Here is a 16,698-nt window from a genome sequence, read left to right as displayed (position 1 = left end):
GGTCAAGGGCAAGGGAGAAAAATATTGCAAGTCCCGTCTTGTGGGGCTGTAGCTGGGGCTCAGTTTCAGGAGACAGAGTTTGACCTGCAGGGAGCTGAGGGCTCCTTTCAGGGGGCTCACCCTCACACCCACAGCTCCGCAGCAAATACTCAATAACGCTGTGGCGGCGGCTGCTGAGCTGCAACTGCTGCTGGTGGCACTGCTCATTATTATCTCCCTTTACCATCTGCTGGCTTCACAGAGAGATTGTATTTTGCTTTCCATTTAGGAGTTTTGGGGGCCCTAATTCTTCTTTGGAGCCATTCTCCCTAGGACCGGTGGAGACAATGAATATTGATAGTGTTTTTTTTGTGGGGGAGAGGGGGGGCACTCCTTTGCCTTCCATGGAATCTTTGCCAGAGGACAAATATTACTGTTTGACTGTTCTTCTTCAGCTTTGACCAGAGATCAGAAAGTTAGGAAGTGTCCTCTGCAAAGCCTGACACTAATGCAAGACCCCATGGTGGCCAGTCCAGGACAGACTGACCTGCCAGGATGGATCTTTTCCCTGACAGCTGGAGAGCTGCAGGCAAGTAGCAGTTTTGTGTGGTAGCATAGTATTATATATAGCAGGCATAATACAAAATGAATGAGTGTTTCTCTTAAGAGTGAACGAATGAAATGCAATCCCACATCCAGAGAATCTGGAGCTGAGGAGCATGCTGCGAAGCTGTTAATAAAGAAATATGTTTGCATCAAATGGCATCATTCCCTTTGTTTAAAATAAAATGTTTGATGGATTTGGGGTTTAATCTGATTTCACATACAGAATATATATCACATCTTATCCTGTAAAAGCATCTGCTAAGCCTGGCCACATGCATACACAGATGCTGATTTTACAACACATGCAGTGATAGGCACCTGAGAAACTGAGATCAGTGAAAAGCTGATAATGTGTTCGTGACACCACAGAGTGTGAAAGAAATTTACAGTGAATAGAGATAGTTAAAGTAAAAATGTAAGTGAATGCAGGCTCTGAGTTAATAGCCATAGCACCTTTGTCCTTTATTCTTCCCAAAGTAAGTAGGTAAGGGAGCAATAATGCAATGTTTGCTGGAGAGCTCATTAGCACTAATGGTATTATGATATCAAGCAGGGCTGAAAGGTGAACTTTGAAAAAGTCACAAGTGAAGGTGACTGGCAGGCAGTTTTATCACATGGAAGTAGGATAATACCAGAAAATTGAAAACTGTTCTCAGAGTAGGACTGCCAAGATGTTTCCTTTCTGGAAAGACAGGAACCTGTGGTTTTGAATTTAAAAAGCATTCCCTAGGATCTCAACCACTTCATCTGTATGACTGAAATAGTGCCAGACACCCCAGAAACTCCTATTGTAAACTGCCAGCCAGCCACTGCAATGTCCCACCAGCAGAACTGGGTTTTGGTGGACACAAGGCATCCTCACACACCCCATCTTTCTCCTGTTAACCCAGCAGAAGACACAAGGGGTTCAATACAGAGCTGCCATGCTTCCAGCCCCCCAGGTTAATCCCTCAAGGATTAAGATGAGGAATGGCTGTGAATGCAGAGACCAGGCATGATGGCATACTTGGTGAGTGCACCCAGGCCCCTGGTGGTACAACATCACAGGATTTAGGCACGGAGCTCAGCCTGTTGTGAGTGGCTAGACACCTGGGAAAAAAACAGGCAAATGCCCTCTCTCTGTTCTGCCTGCCCTTCAAAGTCTGTGGGAGGCTGGTTAAAATAATGCAGGTTGATTCTGGTGAACTAACTAATTCCAGTGAGTAGCAGGATTGAGAATTGTGTTTGCCATCTCTGCTTTGCCGCTCAGTGTAAGAACCCTAGGTATGGTGCTTTGGCAGCTCTCAGGAGTTAGAAAGCAGCAAAGACTAATGGATTGTTTAAGTTTTTTAGATTTTATTCAAGATAGGTATATTCAGGGATAAAATACAAGCTTTCAGGACATTTAGGATAAAAATTAGAAAACTATTTAGATTAGATTCATGGACCTATTGGTATAGAGATTTACAGGTTACAGGATCTATCAATCTAGAGGTGTTACAGGTAATATTTTCATCTTTTGCAAATCAACATACCTATATAGGAAACAAGCAAAAGCCCAACTGAAGCAATATTAGAGACTTTAAAAAACAGTTTCAGAATGGCACTGAAATGCTGGCTAGCTAGATATTGAAATACCTCTGAAAATCCAGGATTGAGAACCTATTGGAATTTTTTAGTAGCAGGCTTTTTCTAAGAAAGGCAGTAAAAGGGATTAAAGATATAACTGTGCTTTTTGTGGTGTGGCTAGCTAGACTGAATTATTAAGGGCACTGAACTCCAGAGAAGAATGAAAATTACTTTGGAGTAAAGGTGATCTAAATGGAGAATTTTAATTTTAAACCCTTTGAACTACAGGAGTGGAATAAGGTCATGTTTGAAAGATTAGATTCTGCTGCCTCAGTTTTGGCTGTGCTTCAAATGACAAACCCAGATGGAGATAACTTTCAGCTCCATGTTTCTCTAAGAAAGACAAGTGTGAGGTCAGACTCGTGGTGACAGACCACAGCACCTGCTGCAGAAGGGATGGCCTGGCCTGTTTGCCTCTGACCACAGCTAACAGGTAGTCCCTGACACCAATCAGTCCCCAGTATGAGGGTGAACTAGGGTTTTTTAATCAGACTGTTGTTAAATATCTCTTCAGGCACAATAAATACCATCAGCTTCAGCATAACAGAAAACTAAAACAAGGCAAACCTGAACATGCTTAATTTACTGAAAAGAGAACAGAGAACAGCTCATATCTGTCCCACCCATACTCCCTCACAATCATCAGTTTCCTCAAGGAGATGACAGAAGGAAATTTGCCTTTACGGACTCTCCTGTGGAAATCAGACATCAGACCTAGTATTTCTATGATCTTCCATAGATTCAAAAGGTTTTGAGGGGGCTGCATTTCTGTGTTCTGTGCTTTCACTGGTATTTCCAAATGTTCGGACTTTCTAATAAATTTTCATGGTACAGCTAGTGCCAGGACCTCATCTTTCTCTTTTTTTAATAATTTAGCTGTTGATTTTTGTTCTGTTAAGGAATTAGCTGGACACTTTAAACTCCTGATTTTAATACTTCTGATTTGCCCTCCAGTGACAACGTATCTTGACTGAAGTTTCTGAGGGTTACTTAGTCTCTTATCAAGAAGGAAACATTTTTAGAGATGTGTTAACTGTTAACAGTTGGACTTTATTATCATTGAGGTCTTTTTCAACCTAAATGATTCTATGAATTGTTCTTCAAACCCACTTTAGTTTGTTTCAATTTTTTTTTTTTTTAATTTACACCTTAGTTAACCTTTATACATAATCAGTTTTCTCTCAATTCTGAAGAAAAAATCGAGTCTTTCTCAAGTCTCTTGAATATGTGAACTAATGCTTTTGGTAACAGGATTGGTTTTTATGTGCTGTGACTTTGCACATTTAGTGTATTGAGAAGGAAGCCATATGAAAATTCTTGTTGTGAGCACAAAAAGGGATCTTTCTTCCAGACCCCTGTAAAGACAGAGGAAAAGAACGCTCATCTGAAAGAGAGAGAGAAAGAAAAGGAAAGGGAACTCTCTCTCATAGCTTTTTAAAATTTTTAGTCAATTTAAGAAAATGTAGTGACCCTTAGGTACATACTAACAGGTTCTGAATGCCACTAGGGAGTATGTTCTTTTCCTTATCTTTGTGGTCCTTTGACAGAACAGGGTAAGGCAGGAGCTGTGTGAAGGGGTAAAGCTTTTCTCTGCTGTAGCAATACTCCAAGGGAGAGCTCTGTAGGCATCACCTGCTGAACTAAAATGAAAGAGGTGCCTGTCTTGGGAGGAGAAGACAAAGAGGCAATTTCCTTCTTAAGACATAGCAGTCTGTGGGGATCTATGTTGAATCTCCTTTTTCAATGAGAAAAGGTTGTCTTGGAAGTTGCACTGCCAAGATTATATGAGTGGTGTAGGGGAGAACTGCCTGTTTTTCCTTTTTGGACTTCTTCTGTGCCTGTATTGGCCTGAATGTGAGGGTCTTGAATCTAAGGGAATCCTTTCTTTACAAGAAAAAGCAGAAAATAGAGCAATGTTAAACAGGAAAGCACCAAGCACCCTATGCTCATTCTTCTTTGATTCCCAGCACAGGTCTGAAGCCTATCTCAGTTCAGTGACACTTGTGCTGTGCTGGTCCACAAAATACCTCTGTGTCCTTTCCACAATCTCCTCCTTTCACGGTTCATTTGCTGTAAATGCTGATGCAACGCAGCAGGCATCGGCATGGGCACTTCTGTACCCAGCCCTGCATTTAGGAGATGGTAATAAGGATATACAGGTCCCCTTGCACCCTTAATCAAGCAAATATTTAGCCAAAAGCCAAGCAAATCTGTGCTCTCTAGTCACACATGAGGACACACCTGTGCGGCCAAGTGTGGGCAGAGCCCTCAGCAGCACTCTGAGCTGGCTACTTGGTTTCCCAATCAAAATGCCTCTCACCTGGCCTTGTCAGAGAAGAGTTGAGCAAGCTCTGTTGTATTAACCTTGTGCTGTTCACAATTTGGGTTCCTTCTGCTATAGGTTTTGGATTTTCTCTTCTAGCAGATGTTGTTTTTATGGGCCCAGCTCAGGGAATTCTGCACAACCTTGCAATTCACTAATATGCAGTGGGTTTTCTTACATTATAATTTCTAAAAACAAATGCCACTGCTGTATTCCAAACAACAAATGTTTCAAAGAGCTTTATACCAATGATTCATCTCATGGGCTCCTTTTTTGTGATACATAATGTTCAACTCCTTTCACATTTAGAGACTAAGGTGATATTCCTAATACACTGTGTCTCAGAACACATGAGAGAATTTAATTTTATTCAACCAGTTCAATAAAAAGCCAACCAATGAAATACTACTGAAATAAGTATTGAACCTTGTTCCTAAATAGTCCATGGGGCAGTGTCTTGAAAGAAATTAATAATAATGCAGATATGAAATTAATAATAATGCTGGACTTTAGTCAAGTGAATTGATTTTTAACTTAAAAATAGCAAGTAGTTTGACTTGTGTCTTCTTGAAACAGTGGGAAAACTAAACAATAGTCCATGATCAATATCATACACATACATGAATTTTAGAACCTAAATGTGTTGAGTAAGCATTGTATCTACTTCAAGTATTTGCATTTGTTGAAGGTGATAGAAAGTGCCATCAGGTAAGAGCATGTACAGATATAATAAAGAGAGCAGACCTGTATGCAAGCATATGAGTAATTGAAATCTTGACTACATGTAACTATTCAAGTTTCCCCAGTGAGATAAATCCTAAAAATTGCAACTAACTCTAGGACATAGCTAAATCTTCATAGCCAGACATAATTATCAGAGTGTCAAAATCATTTTATTAGTACAGAGAATAAATAATTGTAAAGCAGTTTTCCATTGTTCTTCATGACCTGTGTCCTCAAGTGTTTTATACTCCTTTTCCCTTATAAAACAAACAATATTGAAAAGAATTAGCAAAGAAAGCAGAATATATGTGCATTAACAGTCTGGGGTTTTAAGGCAGAATCTGACTTAATTGCATGGAACATCCCTGTTAGGAGAGCACCAGCAGCAACTTGAATACAGCAGCTTTGCTCAGTCTGGGCTGAAGAGGCTGAAGCCTGTCTGATATCACCGGCTGTTTTCAACCTTGATGAAGTCTGCCCACTTTCTACAGTCTAGTAGAAAAATGGTTTCATCAGTAGCAGCTCTAAACCCTCATGTCCTAACTCAGATAGTCTGTTGTTGTTTTTTTTCCTACTTCTAATGTAATTAGAGAGAAGACAAAGCAGACTTACTCTTCACAGGACTGCTGAATGATAGGAGCCCAGTGGTATCACCTGCAGGGTATGCTGGCAAACAACACAGGCTCATAGCATCCTGAACCAGCTTGAGGGGCTCTTTTTCTCACTTTTTTTTTCATAGCTTTATGATTCTAAGAAATATTTGAATTAAGATCACAAAAAGAATGAGGGAGTGAAGTCTCTTGCATCCAGGTTAAGACATGCCTGAATGAGGACGTGTTAAGTTAGTCAAAGGCTCCTCTGAAGACTCTTCTGAAGACATAGTCCACTCAGACACTTCCTTGGAAGCAGACAGGCTTTTCTCTGTTTTAAGCAGGATGCTGTGCTAGATGGACCATGTGTCTCATCCACCACGGCAGTTTTTGTGCTCTTTTCTGCTCTGGGGATGCTTCAGTAACTATGTTAGGAATCTGGAGCCAAGTATTCATAATGAATCCTAAAACAAGTGTTCTGCATAGATAAGTTACAGAGTTTGCCTGTGGCCAGCAATGCTGACCATGTTTCCTAGCATGAGAAAAATGAATACTGGCAGTGTATCAGGGAAAGAGGCTGACAGGGCTTGCAGAAGAAGTATCTTGAATAGAAGCAAAATGAGTGTCATCTAAAGAGAATAAAAAATGGAAAATGAGTCTGAGTAGAATTGAATTAATAATGGCAAAAGTTAAAATCTCTATTCTTAAGAAGATGTTAAAATGTCTGAGTGCTTCATGCAATTCATATCTCTCTAATCTATTTCCTTAGCTGGATTTAAATGTTTTAGGTAAGTTATGTTGACTCTGTTTGTAGGGAGGCAATGAAGTCTTATGTTCAAATCAAATTTTAAATTATTTTTTAACTGGTAGCTGACTCCAAATATAGATTATGCCTTCATGTGTGTAAATCTTAGGCTAATATTCATAGCAACTAATAGTATTTAACCCTTGCAAACAGCCTAGCCTGATGTTATTTATGCAAGCTGGTCTATCCCAAAATTTGGAAAATGGAATTTTTCTTCAGGGAAATGAATCCAAATTTTCACCTCTAAATCTCCCATGTTATACCTAAAGCCTGCCCTTTCACTTTTTAGATATAGCATACTGCAAACAGAAGGAATCTCTGCTGTCACCCTTGCAGCACTGTTCTTTATATGGGATAAATATCCAGGTTCCAATACAGTAGCTTATCTGCTTTTTAGTCTTGCCATTTGATGCAAATGGGGTAACCCAGTGCTATCTAGAGTTACAGAAAAAGCTTCAGCTCCTGGATCCACCTCATTGTGTTTTAGCTGCCATTTAGGACTTGGAAAATATTCTCTTTCTCCTAGTCAGACAATCAAGTTTCAACTTACGATAAATGTGTTTGGAAATCAAAATGATTCAATAAACATAATAGGCAGACAGCATAGACATCTTGGCATTTGAAGCAAGCTCATGCTAATGCATGATAAATATTAAATTATTTTTGTGTTCTAGACTGCTACCATGTATATCCAAGGATTATAGACAGCTTACTTCCTTTGTCTTTTTGCTCTGAACAATGTGACATCCCAGAATGTGTTACATACATGTTTTTGGTGTCACTATGTACACTTCCCTGAGTTTTATACCCTGTTTGATGGTAAATGGAACGGTAAATGGATTGCCCCAAGCATCTTTTCATATGTGAGTATCGTGGGGGGGAAAAATGTCTGTAAGACTTTGTCAATGCAGCTCAACAGGAGACAGTCCTGAAAAAGGGGATGTGCCCCTAACTATCTTCGCTGCTGCTGCTGCCATGCACTAAGCAGCAGCTTCTTTGAAGAAAAAGACACTTGACAAAATTAGTATGTTCAAAGTTTTACTTAGTAACAGAGTAACACAGTAAACTGACCTCAATTACATTCATTGCTAATTAAACCCTCACAAAACTACACAGTGATGATGAATGTACAATATCTTGAATGTGATTATAGGGCAAAACCCCCTTTTTTCACCATTCACCCTACCATTTCCATGATCATTTGTTATTCTACCTCAGTTATCTGAGATTCTCTCCTTGCATGTGATGAGATGGCACTATGCCCAGAGAAGCAGTAGCTCTTGTTTAGTCTTTTCCTTGCATGTCTTGGAAAGAGTTCTCTGATGAAGCTTACTAATTTACATTTTGATATTTTACCTTCCCCCATTCCTTTTCCCCCTCTCTGTTCTCCTACTTTTCTTCCTTACTCCAAGAATTTCAAGATAGCTTTTCAGGGGGGGATTGTTTTCCATGCTTTCATCTCTACCTCCCTCAGCTGCGCTATTGTAGATGGCTTTGTTTTTCTTTAATGGATTTTCTTGTAGTGGTGAATAATTGTTTGGTTCACTGCTTCGTTTTTCATGCTTCATTTGCCTCATGCTCAAACTTTTGCACTCCCTTGAGCAATTCACTTTTGTTGCTCCTGCTTTGCTCTGCAGTCTGTGGCTGGGATGAGTGCTCAGCCTGGAGCTCAGGCTGAGGTTTCTCAAGGCAGCAGCTGTTCCTTGCTTTTCTTCTGGTTTGCTGGTTTCTGTAGCATGAAAACATCATTTTCCTAGTGGTGTTTTTTACCGCTAGCTGGTGAGAAGGAACATGGAGCAGGTGGGTTGGCCTTTAGCAGCTCAGGGGATTGGCAGCTGGTGGCAGTAGAACAAGCAGAAATTTCTCATCTTCGTGCCAAAAGGCAGAGCATGAAGAAAGAAAACAGGTAAGTACTATGTGTGGATTGGATCTCTCTTTGGCCTGTCTTTAGATCCTACTTCTTTCAAGTGTTACTCAGTAATTTCAGGTCCTGTCTAATATACATGACCTTAAGTAATATATCACCATAGGCATTACCACACATGTGCTAGAACAGGAAAAAAGCTCAGCCCTAAACTCATGCAGAAATAGAGATCCTGGCTTTCTAAATGAATTGAAAGTTTGCATCTAGTTGAAGAGCTGGGACTGCATGCTCACTCTGACCTTCTCAAAGTGGCCATGGTCCTGGGTGGAGTTTGTACCTTCAGCTCCTTCCAGGTCATTTCGCTGGGCACTTATTCACATGACAACCAGGGCAGAAGAGAGGGTAAGAATCCCCATGCACTTTGTCCTGATTGAGAGGCAGGGCTGGCCCCTGATGTCCACAGACACCTGGGCCTTGGAAGTGTTTTGTTTCATTAAAAGTAAGTGGTGTTGACCAAACATAGCATATAGTGCCTTCTCTGATTTACAGTGTTTTTCCATAAGGTCACTTCCCATTTGAAGAATTTGGTCAGGTACAACGAAAACGGTTGCAGAATAATGGCATTTCAACACCTACTTTTGCCCTTTTCTCCAGTGTTTCCTGTAGCAGCTGCCAGCTCCAGGGAGGGAGTATACATAGATGAAAGAATTTGAATTGCAGGCACACTGTGTATTTGCTTCTTTTCCAGGTGCCATAGCCTTAATCATGCAGTTTAATCACTCTGAAGGGAAACAAAATAAAAACAATAAAATTCCAGCCAAATTTAGGTAAAAAGATCCAGTTACCTGATTACAGTAATGCACATAACATGCCTATACATTATTAGAGTAAATGTGATCCTATCCCATCATATTCTTGAATCTATTCACTGTGATCCATTTTTCATTTTGCAAGAAATACTTTTGTTTGAACATTTGCATGCAATGTATGTATGCAGCTGAAAAATCCAATATTATGGTGTTTGGAAAAAAAAGCCCTCTAAAAAAAGGATCTCTAATAAACTGAGCAGTTGATTTAGACTTTTTTGTGATAAATTCTACATTTCAAAGTGATGTTTTGGTTTGTTTTATTTCAGATAAAATATTAAAACAAATCTCTTTGCTAATGTTGCCCCAAGCAAAATACCATGTTTTAAATCTTCCAGAAACAAATAAAGACAGCATAGACCTGGCCACAGCCTGGGTCCAACTGAACTCTTAAAGCCAGCAGAGAAGTGCAAATAATTGAAATATTGCTGGATATGAGTAAACTTCAGGTGGCTTTGGGCTGCTAGAAGGCAGATGGAAAGAAGAAAGACTGTATAACTCTGTTAGTTAAGGAATGGTACTCCCTAATTTAACATTCCCTACTAAGACTAACCATGTGTCCCTTGCTCACTCCTTCCTTCCTTATCCCCTCCCCCTGTAGTGGGATGGAGAGGAGAAATGGAGGCACAAAAGGTAAAGATCTTTGGTTAAGATAGGAAGGATTTACTGGAAGCAGCAATGAGATAAGAAAATGAACAGTAATAGCAAGAATGACAGAGGGTACACAAAATTAATGATTTGCATGTGAGTTCCCACCCCCAAAAATACCCAACCACTTCCTCCACCGCCCTACCCTGACCCAGAGAGTGTCCTTCCCCTGCCCCTGGAAAATGATGAGAGGTGGTATAGAATATCCTCCAGAACCTAGCCATTCTCCCTCTTGACTAGGTGAAAATTAACCCTGTCTTGGCCAGAATCAGGACACTGTCTCTTCAATCCCTCTTGTGAAATATATAGTTGACTAGAGAGTAGTAACTTGGCCAGGTAGTGTGAGGCTTTAAGTAGTCTGGTCTAGTGGGTGTCATCCCTGATTATTGCAACAGAGTTGGAAGTAGATGATCTCTGAAGTCCCTTCCAACCCAAATCATTCTATGATTCTTTGTTCACCAGATTTCCCATTCCCTTCCCCAGACAAGGTCCATATTAAGCTGAACAGCTCCAAGAGACTTCTTCTGACCCTGAAAGTAAGTGCATAGGTCATAATTATGTGGCTTCTTCCATCCCAAAAGTAAAAGAGGAAAACTGCAGGGAATCTTTATCTGTATAAAAATGTGGAGTATCCCATGGTGTGTGTCACCTTGTGAAGCATTTGAGCGCTGTATGGAGATCACAGCTCTCATGGGCCAAAGCCACATGCGGCAGGGAAAATTCAATTAAACAGTACGAGTTGTCATGGAAACAGCTTTAGCCTGTGCTCCAACTCTTTTTATTTCCTGGTATACACCAACCTATAAGTCTCTGGCCAATTTAAGTGGGTGCTTCCAGTCAGGATCAAGGAAAGTCTGCAGCAGTCATCTCTGCCAGGGCACTGTGCCTTCTAAGGGGCTTGGTGTGAGGTGTAGCCTTCAGGACAGTCCTCAGAGCTGGTAGTGAGATATAGGGTCTTCAGGAAGTTTAAGCATGGAGCACATGTACAAAGCCAAAGTTAATATAGGAGATGTTCAAGATAGAACAAAAAATAATATAAAAAAGCTAGGGTGAGATTAAAAAAAAATATCCAAATGAGGTTTACATAATTTTAAATTAGGACACAGCCACATGATTGACTTAGAATGGGATACCAGTTTACAACCTATTTCTTCAGCAATGCACCCTGACAGCCACTACAGCTCTGCCAGTACACTCTCTGTAACTGAGCTATGTGTGTGTCTCTGAGCTGGCAGAAACAAGAACTTGTGTATAACACCACCTGTCTTCAGGGCTGGTGTCCTTTGGGATGAGCTTTATTTCCCCCAGGGCATCATAATGCATAGAATCTAAGGCTATTGAAAGGTTTCTTTTCAACTTTCCTTTCCTGGTGTGTTAGGTTTGGGTACGTTTTCCATGTTTTGCTGCTGAAAGTAGGAGATGAAAGGGAAGGGAAAGACAGAAGCAGGAAGGAAGCCACTCTTATGTGTCCCAGAGTAAAGCAGCTGCAAGTCTTCTTGACCTTCATGTGGACTGTACAAAAGAAAGGCAAAATTGCTCCCCCCCTCTCTGTGCCCTTTTAATATTGTCAAGGTGGTGGTCCAATTAATGCTGTGTGCTAGGCATGCAGAATGGCAGGGTTTTATTTAGTCACAAACATCTTCATCTCTGCTGAAAGAACAGCAACTAATTCAGATTTCCTCAGACTGCACAACCAGTTCCTATTAACAGTAATTAGAATGAAGCATGTGCAGCGAGGGAAAACAGATGTACATGATGCAGAGATGGCAAGCCTGGTCTCAATCCCTCCAAATAGTTATCACCACCTTAAAGCTTGAAGTGTCTGTCTGTAAAATGTCTTCAGAAAGATTTGGAAATTGTGAGGCAAAAATTTTACTATTGGTTCTGCTTATGACAGCGTTGTCTTACACGTCTGAAAGTGGAGGAAAATTGTTTGTTATACAGACAATTACCTGTGCAAATACAAATTTTAAGGAAGATATCAGTAAATATTTTCATTGGATTTCCCCCCTGTTTCTGTTATCAAAAAGATTATATAAAAAGTAGCAGTGTAAAGAAAAAAACTTCCTACCTTCCTGTAACAGGATTAGCTTGTTTCCCAAGGTGTGAAAATCTGTAAAAAGTTGAAGCAACTGAATTCAAAAGTCAATCTAACCAACAAAGACAAAAATGTCTCAGGTATGGTTTCATTTCAAAACAAATTATAATAAGGATAATCCCACCATCTAAAGTAAGGATGAGTGGATGAATAAATCACACTCCGAACATAGTCATTCAGAATTCATGCTTAGCTTTTAGTTGCTACCATTGCTTCAGACAAATCTCAGCCTAAATTTTTTCAAAGTTGGTGTCAAATGATGCAGTGATTTTACCTTTGAAATGCCTTTCACTTCAATTTTGGTTACCTTTCAGCATAGTCTTTGGAGGATGGAGCCTCCATCTGCTCACTCACCTTGAAGGCCCCTAAGAAGGTAATCTGGTGAAATATAAATTGTGTTTTATCACAGAGATTACCTTCTTGTCTTGTTGATGTAAATTATTGTGTCCATTAATATCAATAGGGTCAAGATTTCATCCTGATCCTGTACAATGCTGCACATTTTCAGGGTTAGCTTCTTGAAATCATGAGGAGCAACTGGTTCAGAGCCCATTTCTTCCATCTCTCAGTTGAAGGGAACAGAAACAGATGTGCTGGACAACTGCAGCAAAAGCACATGAACAGTTTTGAAGCTCACATGATTAGCCTTGGCTAATCATGTGAAGTACTATGGTGCCTTGTAGTAAGCCAAAAAGAAACCCTTTTATCAACATCCATTTCTACCCTAGTAATGGAGGAGGTAATTTATAAACAAAATTTGCACTCACCTGACACCTGAAGGAGAAAACATATGACAAAATAAGACTCAGACCTGGTTAAAAAAAACCAAAACCAAACCACAAGAAGACACCATTGGGCTTGTTCTTAGCTATTGCTTTCTTCTCCCAAGCACTGTAATTGAACAATCTTTATTTTCACAAAAGTGCTGTTCCACTCAAGCTCTTAGTGCTTGAGGATCAATGAGAGATGTTGGAAGGTGAAATTTAGACTGACAGAGGGAAAAGGGCTTTTGCAGCACATTCCATTATTTTTAAATAAATGACCTTAATGCATGCTTTAAGCAGGAGCTGGGCTTGGAGAGTGGCAATGGTAAAAGCACTGCCAGCTGGACTGGAACATGGACCCTTTGTTCCAAATATTACGTATTCATTCTGGATCTAAATGAATATAGGATTTTTTTCCATGCTTTAATAATGAAATGAATGCCTACCCTCCCCCAGGGAGCTGACACTGACCAAGAGGCAAGCAGTTGTCAGACACTGCCTGCAGCAAAGCTTACAGCTGCTCCAGATCAAGCCGCACTGAAGAAAAGACTATTAGGTCTCTGGGGATGCAGATAATAGACAAAAATGATAATGTATGTGGACAAAAGTAGAGGACAGTAGTGCTTTCTGAGATTAAGAAGCAGGCAAAAAAATGGTTTTGTTATACCCTGCAAAATGATTGCTGACTCTCGTTTTAGGATGACCCCTGACCTGAGGGAAAATAATGGATGGCCCATCTGCTTGATACACAGGAATCCTCAGGCACCATTTTGTCCTATTATGTCAAAACTGGTCTTAGAATTATGGATGTGTTACCATTTGTCTTTCCTTTGTGTGGTGAAACAAAGGTACCAGATACTTACCAAAACTCCCCCCTGCAGGTATGCTTCCTCCTGCACAGGGATGAGATAGAAGCAGGTCTTCCTCGTGCAGCCCTGCTCCTCGCTCTGTTTTCATTACGGGGGAAGCCATCCATCTCAGCTTGGAGCAGGCATTTCTCCAATGAACCACGGATGGCCTGAGAACTGCTAATGGGATATGGAGGCTCTCATTACTGTGCTACTCATCTGAAGCCAGGCCAGCTGGGGAGAGACTGAAGGGCATTACTGTTTATCAGCTGTGGGAAATAGATGAGGGAATCTATTCTGCTCTCCACTTTATATCACCAACAGCATTTCCAGCTCTCTCAGCATTTGAGCAAATGTTTAATGAGAATCTGAGCTATTTTCCCCCAGTGGCAACACTGTTCAGGCTGAGGTTGAACCATGTAGAACAAAGATGTTGTGCCTTAGTTCCTATGTTATAACACTCTTTCGCTAGATGCAATTCCATGGTCTTCCACCCTGGAGCTTGCCCAAGGTACCAGACCCAACATTTTAGAATGAGTGCTTAAATTTGATATTTCTTTCACAAATTGGAGTAGGACATCTACAATTCCCAGTAATTTCACAATAGTCAAGAGGGCCAATTTTTATTTTTGCAGACGTGAAACGGGGTGCATAGCAATAATCAAACAGTGCTCCTTGGATCGCAACATTGACACAAACAGGAAGCAATTCTTGTATCTATGTGGGTTTCAGTGCATTTTTATTATTTCTTTCATCCATTGTAGAAAAGATCTTTCTCCTAGGCCTGATCCAGGACACCAGGAGATGACATTGCTCATAGAGAACAGCACAGTGTTCTTCACTTGCAGGCATCTAGTCACCATGAACATTGCCTAAAGTGTCTCTGTGTTTGTACTTTCTACACAGTCTGTTCCTCATGGTGCTACTGCTGGGAGCATTTATTCTGGTTATCTCTTGCATACAACCTTCATCCCATCCTTTTGCCTGCAGCAAGCTTGGGCAGATAGAAGTAAATTGGCTCCCAGCTGTAATACCAAGCCTTGTGTATCTCCTCCTGGTTGCCCAAATGGCCCCTCCAGCATCATCCAGCACCTGTGAGGATGCAGGCAAAATTTCTCTATAAGGAGAAAAAGAGCCAGCATGGATCAGAAAGGCCTGGCAGCAAGGTGTAATTAAATCTGCCAGATCCAAGAGGATTATTATTTTGATTCCATTTTTTTGGGACCAGACAAGTCCAGACAAGTAATTGGGAGCAGACAAGTTGAAGGACACTTGTGTGTGATGTACAGTAGTAAAATCAGCAGCACTCACATAATATCCCTCACTATTAAGGAGCTGCTTTGGCTATTGATAGGGAAGGGAAGATAGCACAGGAATGCAGCTCCTGGCCTGAGTTTACCTGGCATCCATGGCACTGATCCATGCAATGCAGGAGAAATACCTTGTTTTGGTGCTTTTCCAATGTGAAAATTGTGACTAGCCCAGTGACCTGGGAACTGTTTGGAGATGACCTGAGAGAGAAAGATTAAGAGGGAGACAGGCAGAATAAACCCCAAACAAACACAGATCTTAAGGGGAACAGCCTAACAAAGATCCCACTATGCACCTGGGAAAGCATGCCAAGCTGTATCTGGGATACCAGACTGCAGCTATAGAATTTCACTCAGATAAATGTCCCTAGCTATGAAGTTACTATATAATTACATTTATTTTATGTGGGGTGACAGCTAGAGGAATCTGACTCATTTGTCAGCTTCAAAACAAAGCTCAGTAATAAAACTTTGCATTTCCATAAAGTTTTCATGTCTGGAACACAGAATGCACTCAATGATTCAGCAGCATCTTCATTTGGCAGATTCATTTTTCAGGTATGAGGAAGTTTAAATGCATAGAAGTTAAATAACTTGTCTGAATTCACACAAGAGTTCTGACTCAGAGCTGAGAATATAATTTAGAATAACCAAGACTTCATCTAGGTTTTAACCATGAACCAACAATCTGTTTTAAAATAGTTTTTGTTTTTAGATTAAAAGATAAAAACTCCATGAAATTTATGATACATAGCTAACTTGATTTCAATGCAAAATCCTCAGTGCTATTCAGTTGTTTCACTTCCTGCAATCAATAAAAAGCTAAATATATTCTCATAGTTTTAGTGATTTAGAGGAATATGAATCACTTGCACTAAAAAGGCGTGACATGCATGCTGGCATTTTAATACTACATTTCTCAGTAAATACCAAATTCTATTCTCCAGATGTGTTAAACCAGTGACAAAAGCTGTGATGCCATTACAAAGCAGCAGTTCTTCTGTTGTAACATCTGCCCTTCAACTGTAGCACTTCTGCTCCCTTCTCTATTGGGCCACAAAAGAACTTTTCTCTGAGATCCAGCTGGTCCTGGCTTGATCCTGCAGCACGAGAGGATTCATAGTTCTTATTCCATGGTCATCTCAGGCTGAGCTGCAGATGCTACTCTTTTCAGGAATTTACTATGCTATTTTCTCTCAGTGGAGTCCTGTGGCAACAATCCACACAGGTTAATTGTAAATGGTAGGAAATGCAGTACTTGTAGTATTTTATGTCTGTTGTGTTTCAGTATGGATATTTCTTTTCCTTGTCATAATCTGTAGGCCAAACCATGTTCAAATGCATGTTTTTAATGTTTTGTTGTTCCATACACTCAGGACATTGCTTCTCTCACTTGTACCTTTCCCTTTTAATTTGTGCCTAGTCCTCTTAGTAGCTTTAACCTTCACATTATCCTACCACAGACCTTTTCTGCATTTGCTAGGGTCTTTGTGAGACAAAAGCCATCAGGGGATTATGATATTCACTATAAATCTGTATTCATACGACACTGTTCTAAAAACTGACACTGATTTCCACAGAACTTTGACATAACTGTAGTAGTTGAAATAATTGTATTAATTGAAACTGAATTTCTCTGTTTTCTTCCTATCTGGTTATTTACTCT

The 16,698-nt window shown here is 40.3% G+C and overlaps 1 long non-coding RNA gene across 1 annotated transcript; it reads right to left on the bottom strand.

Moving 5' to 3' along the window:
• Positions 1-7,658: 7,658 nt before the first annotated feature.
• LOC111924754 (uncharacterized) lies at positions 7,659-13,885 on the bottom strand. The gene is made up of 4 exons (XR_002861843.2): positions 13,738-13,885; positions 12,084-12,125; positions 9,135-9,279; positions 7,659-8,502 (listed from the first exon to the last, which is right to left on the bottom strand). It is a non-coding gene; the product is annotated as an uncharacterized LOC111924754 (long non-coding RNA).
• Between the last annotated feature and the right edge of the window lie 2,813 nt (positions 13,886-16,698).

The sequence above is a fragment of the Cyanistes caeruleus genome, chromosome 1, assembly GCF_971803275.1.
Source record: "Cyanistes caeruleus chromosome 1, bCyaCae1.hap1.1, whole genome shotgun sequence".
Lineage (NCBI taxonomy): Eukaryota > Metazoa > Chordata > Aves > Passeriformes > Paridae > Cyanistes > Cyanistes caeruleus.
The sequence above is the reverse complement of the archived record's forward strand: the minus strand, read 5'-3'. Positions and strand labels throughout refer to the sequence as shown.